The 20,163-nt window shown below is 40.9% G+C and overlaps 1 long non-coding RNA gene and 1 pseudogene across 1 annotated transcript; one reads left to right on the forward strand and one right to left on the reverse strand.

The window, feature by feature from the left end:
- LOC122105071 overlaps positions 1 to 15,530 on the reverse strand; it is a 28,059-nt pseudogene extending 12,529 nt beyond the window's left edge.
- On the forward strand, positions 1,225 to 19,904 carry LOC122105072. Its single transcript, XR_006147002.1, has 3 exons — positions 1,225 to 1,309; positions 9,891 to 9,896; positions 19,895 to 19,904. It is a non-coding gene; the product is annotated as an uncharacterized LOC122105072 (long non-coding RNA).
- Positions 19,905 to 20,163: the final 259 nt, after the last annotated feature.

Here is a 20,163-nt window from a genome sequence, read left to right on the forward strand (position 1 = left end):
ACATCACCTTTATAACAAAAATTTGTTTGTTTTTTTTTTTGAGGGGGTGGGGTCTGGTCATGGGGCCTGAACTCTGGGCCTGGGCGCTGTCCTTCAGCTCTTCAGCTCAAGGCTAGCACTCTACCACTTGAGCCACAGTGCCACTTCCAGCTTTTTTCTTTTTGCTTATGTGGTGCTGAGGAATCAAACCCAGGACCTCATGCAGGCAAGGCAAGCGCTCTACCACTGAGCCACTTTCCCAGCCCTATAACAAAAATTTTTAAAAACATACTTAGGTTAGATTTGTGCCATCCACTTATTGTATTCTTTGTCTCTTCTTGAAGGCAAGGGTATTTTGATTTTTGGTTTTATTTTTCCAAATTTCATCCCAGTCGCCTGGTGTTCCTGGCTCATGCCTGTAATCCTAGCTACACAGGAGGCTGTGAGATCTGAGGATGGCAGTTCAAAGCCAGTTTGGGTAGGAAAATCCATTAGACTATTATCTCCAGTTAACCACCAGAAAACTGAAAGTGATGCTATAGCTCAAAGCAGTAGAGTGGTAGTCTTGAGCCAGAGTTCAGAGACAGCAACCAGGCCCTGAATTCAAGCTCCATGAATGAACCCTGCCCCCCGCCCCCCCCCCCAAAAAAACAAAAGCAAAAACAGAAAACCTTCATTCAAGTCAATGAGCTTCTTTTTAAAAGCTGTTGCATGTAGAGTGTAACAGATGAGAGAATGACCAAGATAAAGACTTGATAAACTGGAAAAAAAATACCAGGGAGCAGATTGTGTATTTTTCTGGGGATACAATTTCAAGATCTTTGATAGCACAATGCATACAATTAGCTTTAAAGAAATTGTTAGGTATCATAGGCATTGATGTTCAGATTTGATAAGAACAGCCTTGGATTTATAGCACTCTTTAAGAACAGTAAGAGCCTAAGTCTTGCCAACAACTGCTATAGGGACACCTTCTAAGCCTTCACATTAATTTCATGGGATCCATGGGTTTTTCATGGTGTTGCCATTCTTTTGTTCCAGATGAGTTAACCAAGGAAATTTCTGGAAGATAGGAGACATTACTTTCTTTCTCCCAAAGTCTTTTCTTACCTGGGGACAAAAAGGTGCTGACCAGAATCGAAAGTCCTGTCAGGAACATGAATAGTATCTGACTTTGTTTTCAGCCCAGATAATTCAATACCAAGAAGGCAAAGAATCTGCTGATGAGTGTGACAAGGCCAAAGAGAATCTGGAACAGGAAGATGTTGCTCCCCAGGTGCTGCAGGTTGAGTATCAGGCCGAAGAAGGCTATGACTAGTGCCATTCTGAAGTTAAAAGAATAAAAACACATTTAAAACGATAGAGCAAATTAATTTAAGATACAAAGGAAAAAAAGATGAGTGAATTCCTTGCTTTCCCTGGGGAAATAGCACAAGGTTCCCTGTAGGTGCACACAAATGTATCATTGGAAATTAGATTTAGGTTCAAATCTTAGCGAATCATACTTTCTGGCCTGTGCCGAATTTTAATAATAGTTCTTCATGAACTTCAAATTACTATGTTTCTTCATCATTACTGATGAGATGAAGAAATAAGATTAATCTCTTAAGTGACTTGCTCTGTATCTCAGCACTGGTATGGAACCAGGGAGCTCAACAGGACTGATTCCCAACTTTTCCTCTTCCACTCAACCTCTGTAATGTCCATTCTAAGTACTGTATGCTTTTTGTCAAGATATGAGATATTTAACAAATTTGGTCATTGATGTCTTCAACATACATGTATTCAAAATGTATACACCATTAAAAATATATCATATCTTAGATATAAGGTATATGTTATATATTATCTATAACATATATTACATATATCGTATATATTTAAAATATATCTTGGAAATAATAAATATGTATAACTGAGTTTCAAGTTAAACACAAACAATGGAATCATGTGCATTTTCACAAGCAGCCAGAGTGTTTTGTTTGTTTTTTGTTTGTTTGCCAGTCCTGGGGCTTGAACAATGGCCTAAGCACTGTCTCTGAGCTTTTGTGCTCAAGGTTATTATTCTACCACTTGAGCCACAGTGCCACTCTGGCTTTTTCTGAGATTATTGGAGATAAGAGGTTTATAGACTTTCTGGTGGGGCTCTCTCAAACAATGACTGTCAGATCTCAGCCTCCTGAGTAGGTAGGTTCACAGGCACGAGCCACTGATGCCAGGTCGTGTGCACTTTTCATTTAATTTAATCAATGCAAAATGCATCATACTGGTTAGTGTCTGATGCCAGAACTCCGATGGGCCTTAGGAAAGTGAATCCAAGCCAAAAAATTGTTTCAGTAAATCTTTCCAATGCTTTCTCTCTAATAATAGAAATTCATGGTCTTTTAGATTTTCTCTTGTTTTCTTTCCCTGCTCCAAGTATCTCAATGCCACTATAATATAACAAAGAGAACAGAGTGGTTTATTTCTATACAAGGATTGTGATTACTTGCTCTAAAATGATATACTCACTTGCAATTAAAATAAACACATTTAAAAATACTTAGTGTTTAAGAAGCATTGACTGGGATTTTTTCCTTGCATGCTGTGCTAAAATTCATGACAATATTGGCCTAGGGAACTTTTAGTTGCTCAATGTACAGATGGAAACCTAGTGTCACACACCAATTAATAGCATCTCTGGGCAATAGACTGTTGGAGAGCACTCTCCTTTGTTATTTAAAAATTTTTAAATTGTTGTTACAATGATGATGTACAGAGGTGTTAGAATTACATAAGTCAGGGAAAGAGTTTATTTCTGTTGCTCTCGTTTGGAGAGTGGGAAGTCACTAAAATTTCAATAATCAACAGACAAACCATATCAAAATAGAGATATGGGAAATCCTGGTGGGGAACCAGCGGCCTCTCTGTCCTGCTTCAGTAGGACAAAGAAATCAGGGTGGGTCAATGAACTCCCTGAAGGTACTAAGTTCGAGTGTAGCCAAGGTGAGAACACAGTTATTCATTGAACAGAAGGATTCAAGATCCAAGGATCAGCAGATTAGAAGCTCCCTGTGTGCAAGGGGAAAAGCAACATGCTAAGGAAAGAAAGAGAAGAAGAGCATTAGGAATCATGAAAAAGGAAAGGACAGCTGAACACCTGGAAGTGCAGAAAGGCTATGGAGAGAAAAGAAGAAAGCATCCATAGGTGTGAGAGGTTATGCCAAAGCCATTACCACAAGGGCTGCCAGGCAAGTTGGGGGACCACAGAGTAGACATCCTGGACATGGGGACAAACATGAAACCCAGTGTGGATGTGGGATTTGGTGTGATAGTGACTCTTGTTGGGCAGTCTAGAACTGGAGCACAAAGGAATTCTGTCACTCTCCATAGATCAGAGTGTACATATATTGGGTGAGTGTCAGTGACTCATGCCTGTAATCCTAGCTCCTTAAGAGGCTGAGATCTGAGGTTTAAGTTTCAAAGCCAGCCTATGCAGAAAAGTTTGTGAGACACTCACCTCCAAATAATCAGCCAAACCAGAGTGGAACTGTGACTCACTGGTAAATTATTAGCCTTGAGCAAACAAGCTAAGGGACCATTGCCCAGGCCCCAATTTCCAGCCCTAGGATCAGCGAACACACACCAACATATACATAGAGCATTTTTTTCATTCATGTGAAATTCAAGAACTGGCAAAAAGTTTAAAAAACAAACAAAATCTCAGAAAGAGAACGATAAGTATGGTTGCTATTTTTCTTTTTCTTTTTTTTTTTTTTGGGTCCGGTTGTGGGGCCTGAACTCTGGGCCTGGGCGCTCTTCAGCTCAAGGCTAGCACTCTACCACTTGAGCCACAGCGCCACTTCCGGCTTTTTCTTTTTGCTTATGTGGTGCTGAGGAATCGAACCCAGGGCCTCATGGATGCAAGGCAAGCACTCTACCACTGAGCCACCTTCCCAGCCCTGGTTGCTATTTTTCTTAATGGGGGAAAGGTAGAAGAGAAAGGATTCAGGGACTCAAAATGTGCTTGTTTGGTTGACTAATACATGGGCCTATCAATTCATAAAATGGATCTAGATGAACACAGAATTTGTGCCTTTTTCTTTTTTGAAAGTAATGGTGTTTTAGCTCATGTCTGGGAGCATGGACTTTATCACTTGAGTCACTTCCCATATGGTTTTTGCTTTTGTTATTTTCCAAATTCAGTCTTCCTTTTTTCCTGGGCCAGCCAGGAACCAAATCTGCCTATTTATGCCCCTGCATAGTTGTGATGACATCACCCCTTTTCATTGGTTGAGATGCGGTCTTGTGAACTTTTTGCCTGCGCTGGCCTTGAACTGTGATCCTCCCAACCTCAGCCCTTAGAACACTTAGAATCATGTTGTGAGCCTCTGTGCCTGGCTGCAATTTTCTTTATGTAAGTTCTATTTCAATAAAAACTGCAAAGATAAAATGTTCACATACTCCATATGCTAATATGCAGTGCTGAACTTCATTCTGGAATGTGATTTTCATTTTTTCTTTTTTTTGTCGGTCATGGGGCTTGAACTCTGGGCCTGGGTGTTGTCCTCAGCTCTTCAACTCAAGGCTAGTGCTGTACCACTTGAGCCACAACACCACTTCTGGTTTTCTGGTGATTAATTGGAGATAAGAATCTCACGACTTTCCCACCCTGGGCTGGCTTTGAACCACATCCTCAGATCTCAGCCTCCTGAGTAGCTAGGATTACAGGTGTGAGCCATCAGTGCCAGCTCTGATTTTCATGTTTTCTGTAGTTCAGTCTCACTGAGAGGTCTCATAAGGGAACCTTAAAAAACAAGGTGGTAATTGAACATAAGCCTTTTAACATCATTTTTCTTCTCTTATGTATTGATCTATTGTATATAATGCTACCACTGTTTTATTTTGTTTTGTTTTTTTTGTTTTTGATAGTCCTGGGGCTTGAACTCAGGACCTGAGCCTCTTGGTGCTCAAGGCACTCTACTGCTGGAGTCACAGCGCCACTTCTAGTATTTTCTTTTTCTTTTTTAAATTAGTTTATTTTATTGTAAAGGTGATATACAGAGGGTTTACATTTATGTAAGTAATGTAGTGAGTACATTCCTTTTTTTTTTAATTGTGAAAATACCGTACAGAGGGGTTACAATTACATGAGCAAGATAATGAGTACATTTCTTATCAAGTATTGTTGCCTCCTTTGTTTCCCCTTCCCATCCCTTCCCATCTTTCCCCACCCCCCCCCCCCCCTTGCCCTTTCTGGTATTTTCTAAGTTATTTAATGGAGATAAGTGTCTCATGGACTTTCCTACTCTGGGCTGGCTTTGAACTGTGATCCTCAGGTTTCAGCCTCTTGGATAGCTAGGATTACAGGTATGAGCCACCAGTACCTGGCCTGCTGTTGCTATTGATTTTGAAAGAATAAATGTAGTTCCTCTCTAATAAGATATTGGAGGTAGAATATATTGATAAATTTATTTAAAGGAACATACTTGATAAAACTCAGGCAGCAGTTTCTCATATGCAGCCTGGGTGTGTGGAACAACTGAAAAATGGATATTTTTGCCTTGGCGTCCTCAAACTCCTCCTGCAGGTTGGATTTCACAACCTTGGACAACAAAAGTCATAAGCACTCATGAGATGCCAATCATGTGCCAATTATATTGCTAAATACTAGAAGATGAAACACATATGGTGTGTTGTATCCTCAAGGAAAACTACAGCGCAGGGACATGGGCATTAAATCCGTCTCACGTGGGAAGAACCACAAAAGATGCAGGAAGAGGGAAACTCAGGGGAATAAGATAGGATTAAAGCCTGTTTAAACACTTGACAAAATGACAGGAGTGTGGAGATTAAGGTGTATGTGTGTGTGTGCGTGCGCGTGTCTGCGTCTGTGTGTGTATGCGCGCGCACACACATGCACACAGATCTCCACACGCACCCTGATCCTGTGGCTTGAATGCAGGGCCTGGGTGCTGTCCCTGAGCATCTTTTGCTCAAGGCTAGCACTCTACCACTTGACCACAGCGTTACTTCTGGCTTCTTCTGAGTCATATTTTGGAGATAAGAGCCTTACAGACTTTCTAGCTCAGGCTTGCTTTGAATATTGATCCTCAGATTTTAGCTACAACTCTGAGAAAAGATAGACACATTTTTAAATTTGGTTCCTCTTTGCCAACACAATAATTAGACTGTGGGGGAACCAAGACAGTGATATGAAAGTCTCACTTAGAAGACAGGTGCTCAGGAGGCTGAGAACAGAAGATCCCAGTTCGATGTCAGCCGTGGCAGGAGAGTTCCCAATACCCTATCTCTAATCAAACAGCAGAAAACTGGAAGTAGCACTGTGACTCAAAGTGAGAGAGTGCTAGCCTTGATGGAAAAAGCTCAGGGCCAGCTCCCAGCCCCATGACTGAGTAAAAAAACAAAAAACAAAAACAAATATCTTCTCACTTAGAAAATTCTAATTTGAGATATGCCTAAACGACCCAGACTAGTAGGATTGTGAGGTCAAATCATCCATTCCCAGTAATCAGGCCCCTTCTCAGATCACCTCAGTGGTCAGGGTCTTCCCAGAATTCTTCTTTCCATTTATACATGCAACTCTTTTAAGTTCCTCTAAGCCCTTTTCTAGCTGATTGCTAAAAACCAGCCACCGAGCAGACTCTACCAGCATCCTGAAAAAGAAGACAACACAGCTACAGTAAACATCTAACTGCTTATTTTACACATAACTTTAATCTGAAATATCTTTTCGTCTCCATTTCATATAGACTTTGTACATCATAGTAGAGTCATTTCTGATTAAATCTGCCTTCCCTGGTGGACTTACAGGGAGGTATCTAAGTGTTTGTTGAAAGTAATTATAGATAACAAGGAGGAATGAACAAATAGTCTGAGTATCCATTGATATTCCAGTGGTTAATATCCCTAAATGATCTATATGCCATATAATTAATCTCTGTAGAGGGTTTTTTCAGTGATTTTTTTTTTTTTGGGTCCAGTCGTGGGGCTTGAACTCGGCCTGGGCACTGTCCTTCAGCTCTTCAGCTCAAGGCTAGCGCTCTACCACTTGAGCCACAGCACCACTTCCGGCTATTTTCTTATGTGGTGCTGAGGAATCGAACCCAGGGCCTCAGGCATGCAAGGCAAGCGCTGTACCACTGAGCCACCTTCCCAGCCCCTTTTCAGTGATTTTATACACAATAAAATTCTACACACTGGAAACTGGTGCTCAGACTTCTAATTATAGCTACTCAGGAAGCTGAGATCTGAGGATCACAGTTTGAAGCCAGTCTGGGCAGCAAAGTCCATAAAAATTTTATTCCACAGAATGATCAAAAACCAGAAGGAGGGGCTGGGAAGGTGGCTCAGAGGTAGAGTGCTTGCCTTGCATGCATGAGGCCCTGGGTTCGATTCCTCAGCACCACATAAGCAAAAAGAAAAAAAAGAAAAAAAAACCAGAAGGAAGGTTGTTGGCTCAAGTCCTAGAGTTTGCTCATTTTATCACTTTTGTTCAAAACTTAAAAAGTACAAAGCATTAAGGATTGAAGAAGATAACAAAAGATGGAAAGGCTTCTTATGTTTATATACTACTGAAACTTTCTACTGATTCAGTGCAGCCCCCATCAAAATTCAAAAGGCAGTGTTAAAACTGATAGAGAAGTGCAACAGATTCTGCCGAATCAAAGCATTCCTGGACAAAAAAAGCAATGCTGGAGGTATCACAATATTTGGCTTCAAATTGTGTTACAAAGCCAGAGTAATGAATCATCATGGTACTGGAAGAAAAAAAAAGATATGTATTCCAATGGAATAGAATATAAGCCCTAGAAATAATCCACAGAGTGGCATATTATTACTCAAAAAGAAGAACAAAATTATGTTGTTTATAGCAAAATGGATGGAACTGGAAATCATTGTGTTAACTAAAAAAAGTCAAACTCTGAAAGACATATATCATATGCTCTTATCTGCAAATCTGGATCTAAATATATATTCTTACATAATATTACACATATAAGTCATGAATGTAAAAGGGGCCCATTTGTAGGGGAGCCATAGGGACAAGAGAGTCAGTTAATGTGGGTGGAATGTAAATATAACTTCATTCTGTGAAAAATGGTACAGCTAAGCCTGTTAAACCATTTAAAATCATTTTTTAAACAAGGAGGGGAAGATGGCATAAGAAAGGCCAAGAGAAGATGTGAATATGTTCAAAGTACTTTATTTACATGTGTGGAAATAACACCATGAAACCTCTCTTATTCCAAGCAACGTATGCTTAATAAAAGATTCCAAAATAATTTTGTGGCTAAGATAGAAACGTGCTAACTCCACAGCTGCAGTGTTCCATTTTCCTTTGTCCTCATTGCACAATGGTTACTATGGGTGAGTGTGACTTAGGATTGTCCAGAGATTACACAGATCCCAAGTGTCAGAACCTCCTTTATGTCCCACTTTCCCCTTTCATTAGGGTTAAAGGCCATGTAGTTTGTCCATACCTTGAGAACATGCAGTAGACCAACAGAGATATGGATAATATCAGCTGCAGTGTGATCCAGCTGTGAAAGTAAAAAGCCAGTCCTCCCAGGAGCATCTGCCCAGTACTGTAGGAAGTGAACATTGCTACCATAGCTTGGGATTGAGGTCTTCTCCACTCTAAAACTGGAAGAAAACACAGTTGTAATTATAGTTTTATAGTTGTAATTATTTTTTCTTTCTTCTTTTGGAGGGGAGGGGGTTCGGTCGTGGGGCCTGAACTCTGGGCCTGGGCGCTGTCCCTCAGCTCTTCAGCTCGAGGCTAGCACTCTACCACTTGAGCCACAGAGCCACTTCCAGCTTTTTTCTTTTTGCTAATGTGGTCATGCATGCAAGGCAAGCGCTCTACCACTGAGCCACCTTCCTAGCCCCTTTTCTTTCTTTTTTGTTTCTGTTTTTTTTTCCCCTCATGGGTCTTGAACTCTGGACCTGGGTGCTATCCCTCAGCTCTTCAGCTTAAGGCTAATGCTCTAACACTTCAGCCACTGTGCCACTTACATTTTTCTGCTGGTTTATTGGAGATAAGAGTCTCATGGACTTTTCTGCCCAGGCTGGCTTTGAACTGCGATCCTCAGATCTCAGCCTCCTGAGTAGCTAGGATTACAGGCGTGAGCCACCAGCACCTGGCTATAATTATTGTTTCTAAAGAATGTTTTCAAGGTCAGTTCAAGTCATGAAGGAAGTCAAAGAATCAAATGACTGACTTACTAAAAACAAAAGGGCTTCCCAACACAGGCATGGCAGATAACCCAGCTAAGAATCACAGGGAAGAGTAAATAAAGAAGGTGGGAGCAAAAGCTACACAGGTGTCACTGATGGCCATTTAGAGTAAACCCCACCTGAAGACGGTTTTCCGCCCAAACCTAAGAAATACTGGACTATGTGAGATTATTCAAGAACAAAAACAATCTCACTAAAAATACCCAAAGGTAGTATATTATATAACTTAAGATAGATATTGAATCCATCTTCTATAAATATTAAGTATTATCAATTTGAAATACATATTCTTTAAATATTAAATATTAACCAATGTTACATATTTATTATTTCAACATTATACTTGAGATTTGTTGGAATTTTTATATTAGCCAACAGCTGAAATGGAAGAAGCCTAGGAATTTGCCAATGAATGTGATGTCCACAGTCTCTCAGTGAGGACACGCAAGGTCACCATAAGGACTCTGGTGTCATGTCAAGCCATATAAAAAAGGTGACATATGAGACTTTGTCAGAAGTGTTCACTAGGAGACACACATATTTGGGATGACCGTTTGTGTGTTGTGCTTAGAGTCCTGAGAAGTGAGACAGAATGGGAAGACAATCCATCAAAGTTTCAGATAGATCATCTAACAGCCTCTCTCAGCTGTGTCTGGCTTCTTGTGCCTTAGAAAGCTGTTTCATCTTGAACAGTAAACAACTCAGAAACCTCCTCTCCCTTTAGGAGTGGATGGAAAGTTCACAGAAGAGAGAATAAGAAGATTTAAACCAACTAAATAGACCCATATCAAGCAATGAAAAAGAAATGGCAATAAGAGACCTCCCATACAAGAAAAGCCCAGGACCAGATGGATTCACAGTTGAATTCTATAAGGCCTTCAAAGCAGAACTCACACTAATATTCCTCAATCTCTTCAATGAAATTGAAAGCAAACATTCACTACTAAACTCATTTTATGAAGCCAGCATAACTCTCAATCCGAAACCAGACAGGTACTCATCAAAAAAAGAGAACTATAGACCCATTTCATTGATGAAAATCAGTGCAAACTTCTCAACAAAATTCTGGCAACTTCAACAATTCATAAAAAAACATACACTATGATCAAATAGGATTCATCCCAGGGATGCAAAACTGGTTCAATATACATAAGTAATATACATAATTCAATATACATACAATAGGAATAAGGACAAGAACCACATGGCCCTGTCAATAGATACAGGAACCTCAAAAAAACCCCAAACTTCCAGAAATCAACAATGCATTAATAAATGTGCAAATGAACTGATCAGAGACTTCTCAAAAAGAGTACAAATTAGCAAGGCTCTGGTGGCTCCCCTTTGTAGTCCCACCTCCTCAGGACACTAATATATGAGTATCATGGTTCAAAGTCAGCAAGGTCAGAAAAGTACAGGAGATTCTTAAATCCAATTAACCCCCTGAAAAAGGAAGTGGCACTGTGGCTCAAAATAGTAAAGTGCTACCCATGAGCAGAACTCAGGGATAGCACCTAGGCCCTGAATTTAAGGTTCATTATTGACCACAAAAAGGGGGGGAAGAGGGCTGGGTAGGTGGTTCAGTGGTAGGGCGCTTGCCTTGCATGTATGAGGCCCTGGGTTCGATTCCTCAGCACCACATAAGCAGGAAAAAAAAAAGCTGGGTGTGGTGCTGTGGCTCAAGTGGTAGAGCACTAGCCTTCAGCTGAAGAGCTTGAGGGACAGCGCCCAGGCCCAGAGTTCAGGCCCACAACCGGAACCAAACCAAACCAAAACAAAACAAAAAAAAGGGAGGGGGGAAGAACTACAAATGACCAATCAATACATGAAGAAACACTGGTTATCTCTGGTGACAAAGAAATGGTCATTGAAACAACACTGGAATTCACCTCATTCCAGGCAGAATGGCCACCATCAAGAACATAAGCAAGGATGTGAGGGTGATCTGGCTGCGACATCTGTCACCCCATTGATCGCCAGGGTTGATTCGGCTGATCTGGCTGGCTAGGCGGGTGTCCCCTTCCTCCCTCACCGCTCCATGTGCGTCCCTCCTGAAGCTGTGCACTCGATTGAAGAGGACAACTATCCCTGATAGAGGAGGACCGGTCTTCAGTCAAGGGTATATGAGTAGCTGCGCTCCCCTGCTAGAACCTCCAAACAAGCTCTCAAGAACATAAGCAAGTAATGGAGGCAAGGATTTTGGGGGGGGGGGGGAACACAATCTTCTTTATACACTGCTTTTGGACAATAAACAAATGTGAGCACTGGAGAAATCAGTATACATGTTCCTTAACAAGCTACAAAAAAAAAAACAAACCACAACTACCGTGGAATCTAATGATACCACTCTCAAAAGAATGTGTGTCAGATTATTATAGAGGCCCCTATATACTCATATTCATGGAGGGTCAAGCTATCAATACTACACAGAGGCCATGAATGGATCAAGAAAATGTGTGTATCATGAATGTTATTCAGCCATAAAGAAGAATGAAATTACATCACTTGATAGAAATTGATGGAACTGGAGATCGTCATATGAACTGAAGTAAGTCAGGTTTAGAACTACCAAGCTCACTTGTTTTCTCTCATATGTGCACACTAGACCTAAAATAAACATATATATGTAAACACATATAAGATAATACATGTTATAATATTTATGAATTTATATGAATTATATAAGTATAATATGTTATATAATACAGTAGTATAGTTTATAATGTTATCTAATAATATATACTATAAAGCATACAATATAATAAATATAATTTGATTAAACAATGGTTATGGATATGTAAAATTCCATGGTAAAGCCCTTTTAACAATTAGCATGCATTTCAATAAACATGTAGGAAGATAGAACATGTCAGGCTTGGGTGTGGGCTCTTGAAGGAAGAAAGTGAACAGAGGTTAAAAAATGGTGAATACGATCAAAATACTTTCTATACAGGCATAGAATAGAACAATAATATAGTTCGTTGCAATTGATTTATGAAGGGGAACAAGAAGGACAGAGAATGACACATGGAGTTATTCTGTATAGAGATGTTACTAAGAGGCTAATAGGAGATGTAAGAATACATAAAAAAGGAGATAGAGGCAAGATGGCAGATCGCTGACAGGAAAGTCAGTGTCTCTCCTCACTGACAGAAGGTCCAGAGCTCAAGTAGGAGAAGCAAGCTCAAGTAGGGACACCACGCATAGTGCACTAGAATTAAATACTATGGAATCTTAAGCCTGTGAAATTGAGGTGGGGTAGTGGGGGAGAGAAAACCTGACTTAAAGGAACCCAAGAACCCTGTGGCAGGGGTTCAGGCCTGTATTCCTAGAAGCTCAGGAGGCTACGCCAGCACAGCCTCTATGAAAGTCTATGAGATTCTCATCTCCAATGTGGGAGAGTAAGTGTGACTCAAGTAGTAGAATGCCTGCCTTGAGAGAGAAAAACTAAGAGAAGGGACGGTGCCCTTCCCATGAACTCTGTCAAGTCCCAGTACTGGCAGACACATGCATGCACTCCCCCACCCCTCCCACCCCAAACAGAAAAATAAAAGCCAGTCTCAGAAAGACAAATATCACATGCTTGGTTCTCCTTCCTTCCCTCCCTCCTTTCCTCCTCTTCCCTTCTTTTCACACCCTTTCCTTCCTTTCCTTTCTTGACAACATTGGGCTTGAACTCAGAGACTGATTAATTTCCGTTAGCTTTTTGCTCAAAGCTAGCACCCTATCATTTGAGCCACAGCTTCACACCAGCTTTTTACAGGTTCATTGGAGGTAAGTGTCTATGGACTTTCCTTCCTAGGCTGGGGTACAACTTTGATCCTCAGATCTCAGTCTCCTGAGTAGCTAGGAGTATGAGTCACCATACCTGGCTTTCAATGTCTTTCTTTTAGGTTTTATAGCTTTCATTGTAGAGGCCTTTAACTTCTTTGGTCAAGTTTAATCCTAAATATTTTAGTTTGAGAAAGCCATTGAGAATGAAATTGTTATCTTGACTTTTTCTTAGACTGTTTGTTGCTGTTATATTGAAAAGATACTCGTTTTTTGTATGTTGATTATGTAAACATCAGTTCATCAGATCCCACTATTGTCTAAGTTTGTACAATACAAATTAAAATTTCTCTAAATGTCTTCTAAAAGATACTTTTCTGCGGAGTGCTGGGCTACTAGATAAAGCACAAAGTTAGAGCTCAGCTGAGATTTCTTAACTACAGAAAAGACTATACCATCTGATCAACATCCACAGAGAAAGTGAAATGACACCTACCTGTCTGAAAGATGGCCAAATATCAGACCTCCCAGCAGTGACCCAATCATAAATACTACTTGAACTATAGATTTGGATGACTGGTACTCACATACTAGGTCCCACTGGAAGAGAAAGGAAGAGAGAGCGGTGTCAGGAGAGTTGAAGCCTTCAGAAACAGACTGTAAGCGCCTTCCTGTGAGGGAAAATGTGCTGTGGTATGTGGATCCTGCTTCCTGTCCATTTCCTCTGCAGCCACTCTCCTCTGCCAGTCCACACACCTACAAATACTCAGCTCCTTTCAACTCTTCAGGTTCTGTCTCTGTCTTCAAAGTTTCCATGGCCTTATCTCTCTATTCTCCTCAGATGACCAACTCCATCTGTTGCATGCATTAGCTTCTACACACACATTCTGTGTGTGTGTTTGTGTGTGTGTGTGTGTCCATCCTGGAACTTGAACTCAGGGTGGGGCCTGGGTGCTGTCCCTGAGTTTTTGGTTCTCTTTTTCTCAAGTCTACTGCTTTACCACTTGAGCCGCACACTTTTCTGCTTTTCCTTTGGAATTTCCTGCCCTAGCAGGTTTTGAACCAGGATGCACAGATCTCAAAATCCTGTGTAGATAGTATTACAGGCATAAGCCACCAGCACCTAGATCTATACATTCTTTTGTAGAATTTTATTTCCTCAGTATTTATTTATTTATTTATGTGGTATGTATGTATGTATGTATCTACGTGTATATTTATTTTGTTAGATGTGTGGGGCCAGGGAGCTCTCCCAGACCTCTTTTCCTCCATGCTAGCACTCTACTACTTTGAGCCACAATACCACTTCTGGTCTTCTGGTTATGAAATGAAGATAAGAGTCTCACAGACGTTCCTGCTAGGGCTGGATTCCAACCATGATCCTCAGATCTAATAAGCCTTCTGAGTAGCTAGGATTACAGTTTTGAGCCATGAGCATAATATTCTTTAGCTACCATAACTTATAGCATAGAAAGGAGTATTTTAAAGAAAATTTACTTACTATAATGGAGAGTACATGACAAAAACTTTTTTTCTAGGAAAAAAGGTTTCCTTTATAGTGTGACTAATAGAAAGTCTCTTTGACTTCTCTTGCAACTCAATAATTCAACTGACACAGTAACTCTCATCTTTGGACAAACATTGGTTCAATAAAAAGTGTCAGAATTCTGGGGCCTAGATTTATGTCCCAGAGGATCTGATTAACGTGCTCTGGGTGATATTTTATAATAAGTATTGAGAGTCACTAACTGAGCATAATATCTATCTTCATGATTTGTCAATTGTACTTTAAAATGCCAATTGCCTTTCTCATTAGATCAAATGATTTAATAACAGGTGTTTAGATTATTTTATTATGACCTCAGCACTAGCTACTCATCATCATGATAGTATAAATGAGCAGTTGCTACTTGCTGAAGGAATAGGGGAAAAAATGGCTGACTATAATATACCCTGTGATTTAATATATAAAGAAAGTCTATTCTCTGTGTTACTGCAAAGACCTTAGAGCAGACACACAGAAAATTTAAATGGGGCCTCTTACCTCAGTGACAATAGTGGAGTGGAAGTAGCTTTTGTCATATACCCAGCCGTCCACTCAGGGCTCTGTTTCTGCCTCACTCAGGTTCCAGAAGGTGCTGTTCAGGTGGAGGAGCTGCCATTGGGATGGACAAAGCGCCGGCACTTCTCTGGCCTGAGGTTGGAGTCGAGTGGGATGGAGATTCTCAGGAGGTCCTCCTGGCTGAGGAGCCCAGTGCCATTGTCAGAGAGCGTGTCATTGTCGAGGATGCCCACCCAGCAGCGGTGCTCAGGCACGGCTACTGTGAAGTTCTCTAATAGAACATGAGGATATGCTATAAGAGTAATAATGTAAAAGAAAAGTAGCTGATCTGGAATCTTCCTAGGTCTCCAACATGCTCCAGTAGGACCTCAAAACCCATTGGGAGTGAACAGGAAGTCTCCCCCAAGGGGAATGTAGTGGTGCTATGAGATATATTGAGAGGGGAACACGTTTCCCTCCACTAAGTCCAGCAGTGCTGCACTTGTCCCAACTCACTGTCTTCTCATTGGGCCCTGTCTCACCACTCTACGCCTGGGGAAGGAATTTCCTGGTCCTGTGGGTTTGGGCAGCTAGATGGCTTTAATAGTTGCTAGAAGAGACTTTTTGTTGTTGGTTTCAAGGAATGACTGTGATCTTTGCACTTCTTGAGGAGCTGAGTGATTTTATAATCTAAAGGCATGTGTAAAATGTTTTCTTTTTTTCTCTTCTTCAGAAGAGGGACATTGGACACCCAGAAATTAACTGGTTTATTATATTTCTGTGCAAAAAACAGAGCAGAGTGGAATTTTCCCTCAGTTAATGAAAGATGTGGTTAGTTAGATGTAAAGCAAAGTGGAACGGTGAATATTAATGCTGACTTTTGGTTAGCGTTTAAATTATTCTAGTGATGGTGCTTTTATAACAATTGAAATAGGGAAAAAAGAATAGAGAAAGGGAGGAAGCAAATAATGTATTTGTGTGTATGCTGGTCCTGGGGCTTGAACTCAAGGCGTGGGAGCTCTCCTTGAGCTTCTTTTGTTCAAGGCCAGCATTCTACCACTTGGGCCACAGCTCCATTTTTTGCATTTCAATGGTTAGTTGCATATGAGTGCCACAGATTGGGCTGGGAAGGTGGCTCAGTGGTAGAGTGCTTGCCTTGCATGCATGAGGCCCTGGATTTGATTCTTCAGCACCACATAAGCAGAAAAGGCTAGAAGTGGTACTATGGCTCAAGTGGTAGAGTGCTCATCTTGAGCTAAGAGCTGAGGGACATCGCCCAGGCCCAGAGTTCAGGCCCCAAGACCAAGAAAAAAAAAAGAAAAGAAAAGAAAAAATACCATAGGTATTCCTGATGGAGTTGCCAGTGAAGTCAGATAACATCCCCCTGACCAGCTAGGATTACAAGCATGAGCCAGTGATGCTTCACACCACTTCTTCTCCTCCTCCTCTGCCCTCTTTTCTGTTTCTCCTCCTCTTCCTCCTCCTCCTCTTCTTCCTCCTCCTGCTCTTCCTCCTTCTGTTCCCCCTCCTCCTCCTGCTCCTTTTTTTCTTTTTCTTTTATTTTCTGCTGCTGAGTGGCTTTAATGTTTTTTTTACACAACCTCTGGGGAAGTTCATTTGTATTTCTCTAAATGGAACACTTTTCTTTGGAAAACAAGCCCTGTGGAGATCCATCAAGTTGTGTCAGCCTAACACATATTTCTAGAGGACTAGCACATGCAGCATTAACTACAAGGGATGGAAAACTAATTGGACCCCCTCTGATGAAACTCAAGCCATTTCAACAAAAACATTTCTTTAAACATCAAGGTAATGTGTCAGAACACATCAATGACAAAAGATTTGGTCTGCTAAGGAATCTGGCTTAATAGCTAAACAATTGAGACCATAAACCGGTCACGTTAGAGCTTACAACAAACATCTTCACCTGTCCAAACCAAGGTGAAACTAGAAAAAAGCGTTACTAATCTGCTTCACCTACGGTGTCACAGTATCACAAGTAGAAAGAAATCTTATCCTCCCCTTTAAGTAGTTGTCATGCTATACAGACTTTTAAAATGTTAACAAAAATAAACAAAATCCTGGGGATATTATCAGAGGGAATGAAGGTGAGGTGTGGAGCTCACCGGGCCTAGTCCACTTCCTCCATGCGTGATGTGTCATCATCTCCTTCCAGGGGCGGCATCTCTACTGCCAGAACCGCACTGGAGTCATCGCTGCTCCTCTTTTTCTTCTTTCTCCTCCTCCTTTTCTTACTCTTCCTCCTCTTCCTCTTCCTCTGTCTTCTTCCCTTTTTTTATGGATCATGGGGCTTGAACTCATCACCTACGAATATATATGAGAAAATGTCCATCCATGAAATAATATAAGTAAATATAATTAAGTAAATCTAAGAAGTGAGATTAAAATAAAAGCATCCAAGTGTGGTGTCTCACACCCATAATCCTAACTACTCAGGATGGGGATATGGAGAGGATGATGGTCCAAGGCTAGTCTAGGCTAAGCTCATGAGATCTCACCATGACTAGTAAGAGTTGGGTGTGGCGGTGTGTGTCTATCCTCCCAGCTAGGTGGGAACACATATGTGAGCATCATGGTCCACAGGAGGCTCCATTAGACATATTTATGAAGGCAAAATGTCTGGAGATGAGGCTCAAGCAGTACAACACCTGACAGTTCAAACTCTAATATCACCAAAAAAAAGCAGAATAGAAATAAACATAAAGGGTGGGGGGAGATGGTGGTTTGGAGACATCCTACATTGCCCTGCATCTTTAAAAATCTGAAACAAATCAGATGAGGACAGTAGTTAGTGTACAGAAGCTAGATGAATCCAGAATTAAGAATTTTAGTTTCATGAAAGTGTCAATGGAACCTAACATAGGACTCTAGGCAAAAATGTACAGAAAGGAGTAAAATTACCTCCCTGGTGTGTGTGTGTGTGTGTGTGTGTGCGTGTGTGCGTGTGTGTGTACATGTACATATGTGTGTGTGTTTGCATACATGGTCACACATACTCCAGTGCTGGGGCTAGGGTCCTGGGCCAGTAAGCTTTCCTTCAGCTATCTGCCTCAAGGCTGATCCTCTACTGCTTGAACCATGGCTGCACTTGCAAGTGTGTTTTTGAGTAAGACTCTCACAGAATTTTCTGCCTGTGCTGGTTTCAAGCCATGATCCTCAGACTTGAGCATCCAGAGTAGCTGATGTGAGAAAAACTCTCTTTTCTATCGAAGTGTATTGCTTATAAATTCCTGCCTTGGTGTGGTGGCTTGGCTCCTGTTAAGGAAAAGAAGAACTGATCTGGGATGAGAAAGGACTGTTGAAATGTAAGGTTTTGTCTTTAAACAGTTCTTTTTTCTTTTCAAGATGGAATTATGCCACACTCCAGACTATTCAAGATATAGCAGAGGGTGTGGACATACTTTATGATTACTTGTGTACTGTTAATCTTATTTCTAAGTCACCTTATATAAATACATTGTACACTATGAAACTAGCCAGTAGGGAGCAGATTATGTTCCTGAGCTCAGCTATTCTGAGCAGAGAGGCAGGATCTCTGCATGCCGTGGACTGGCTCTGTCGGGACAATGGAGGACACCTAGTGGAGGAACTGGAATAGGTGGGGAGATGGCAAACAGACAACTCACACACAAGAGGACTGGATGCTGAGTGCGATTTAATGCAGAGGATAACAAGCTTTTATATCAAAAGTCTCCATGAGAAAGGGCAAAAGGTTACACAATCTTGCTCCAAGGCTTCGTTCTTGGGTGGTCACCAGCTGGTCGCCTGATCTTGTTTTTTGGATGACGAGCTATCACGATAGGCACTTGTTTTTGGCTTTAACTCTATTTTTAAGAAATACAATGGGTTTTGATGTTTATCACCTATTAACCATTAACCAGAACATATGGGCAAGGTGCTGAACAGAAAGGCATGAACTCTAGTACTTCATAGTTCCTTTTGTTTAGTTTTGTACTTTATACGTTTTAAATCTTTTTTAAGCAATTGTGCTTAGAGGGTTCCCAATTTGTGGCCAAAAATCATGATATTCAGTATACTTAGTTAAATCTGGCCATATATCAAATTTAAGCTCATAGTGTCTTTTCTGTAACCCTTTCACATAATCGTTTACTCTTTTCTATAGAGGCCTTAACTGTCTCATAAGATCTTTCTTGTTCCTTCTTTAATAGTAAACACCAAGGAGGCCTAGATCTAGCAAGTCTCTCAGTAAATGAAAGAGAGTAACAGGAAGTTTTTTCTCCTAAGTAGTTTACCCAACAGTTGCCATCCTTATTATACACACCTGTAACAGGCTATGGATCTGGGAGAAGTCTCTGGGGTCCTCTAGATAATTTTCCTCTGATAAGCCATTGCCATGTTTTATCTACCAACCTTTTTAGGAATCTTATTTAGCTTTTGGTCTAAATATCCCTCTACATCTTTCTTACCTACAGGATATCTATATGAGTCTATTGTATATGCTTTAGGATTAAAGGAAAGTCTCCAGTAGCCATACACTCTTTCTGCTCTAGCCGTGCCTACAGCTTCTTGTAAATCTCTTACAATCAATTCCTTCTGCTGAAGTGATGTCATGAAAACCCCAATACTTTTATATTTACTTATGACTTGTCTACTAGCCTCCATAAGAGGGGCTTTCAGGGTAGCACTTAACTCTGGTGAGTTAGTCATATTCTCAGGACACTCATGTTGGAGTCGTCATCACTTTTAAGAAAGAGCCTTGAATAAGGGAACGTTGAGCATGAGTAAGTACAATAATTAGCAGGAACAGTAAAAGATTAATAGGCGCTCCTATACAGGGAAGAAAAGAAAAACAGCAACACATCTTTCCCAGGGGCTTGCCAGCCTTTTCCAGGAGGTAGTCCTCTTTGAAGCCCCATTCTCAGATCTGAAAGCAGGTTTCCCATGCTAAGCAGACTCTACCGGAGTAGGCATGGCATCTGAATTAGGAGTAAACATCAGAGCAGCCTGCCTGCTCTGTGTGCTTGCTTGCCTGATTTTGGCCAGTGGCTCACCCTTCTACACAGAAGTAAATTTCACCATGTGGAGCAGTTCTTTTTTTTTGTGCTTATTGTTATGACCCCTGTGATTCTTAGAGAGCATATTTATTACAC

This window comes from Dipodomys spectabilis, unplaced genomic scaffold, assembly GCF_019054845.1.
Source record: "Dipodomys spectabilis isolate Male_0828 unplaced genomic scaffold, ASM1905484v1 ptg000030l, whole genome shotgun sequence".
In the NCBI taxonomy this organism is placed as follows: Eukaryota; Metazoa; Chordata; class Mammalia; order Rodentia; family Heteromyidae; genus Dipodomys; species Dipodomys spectabilis.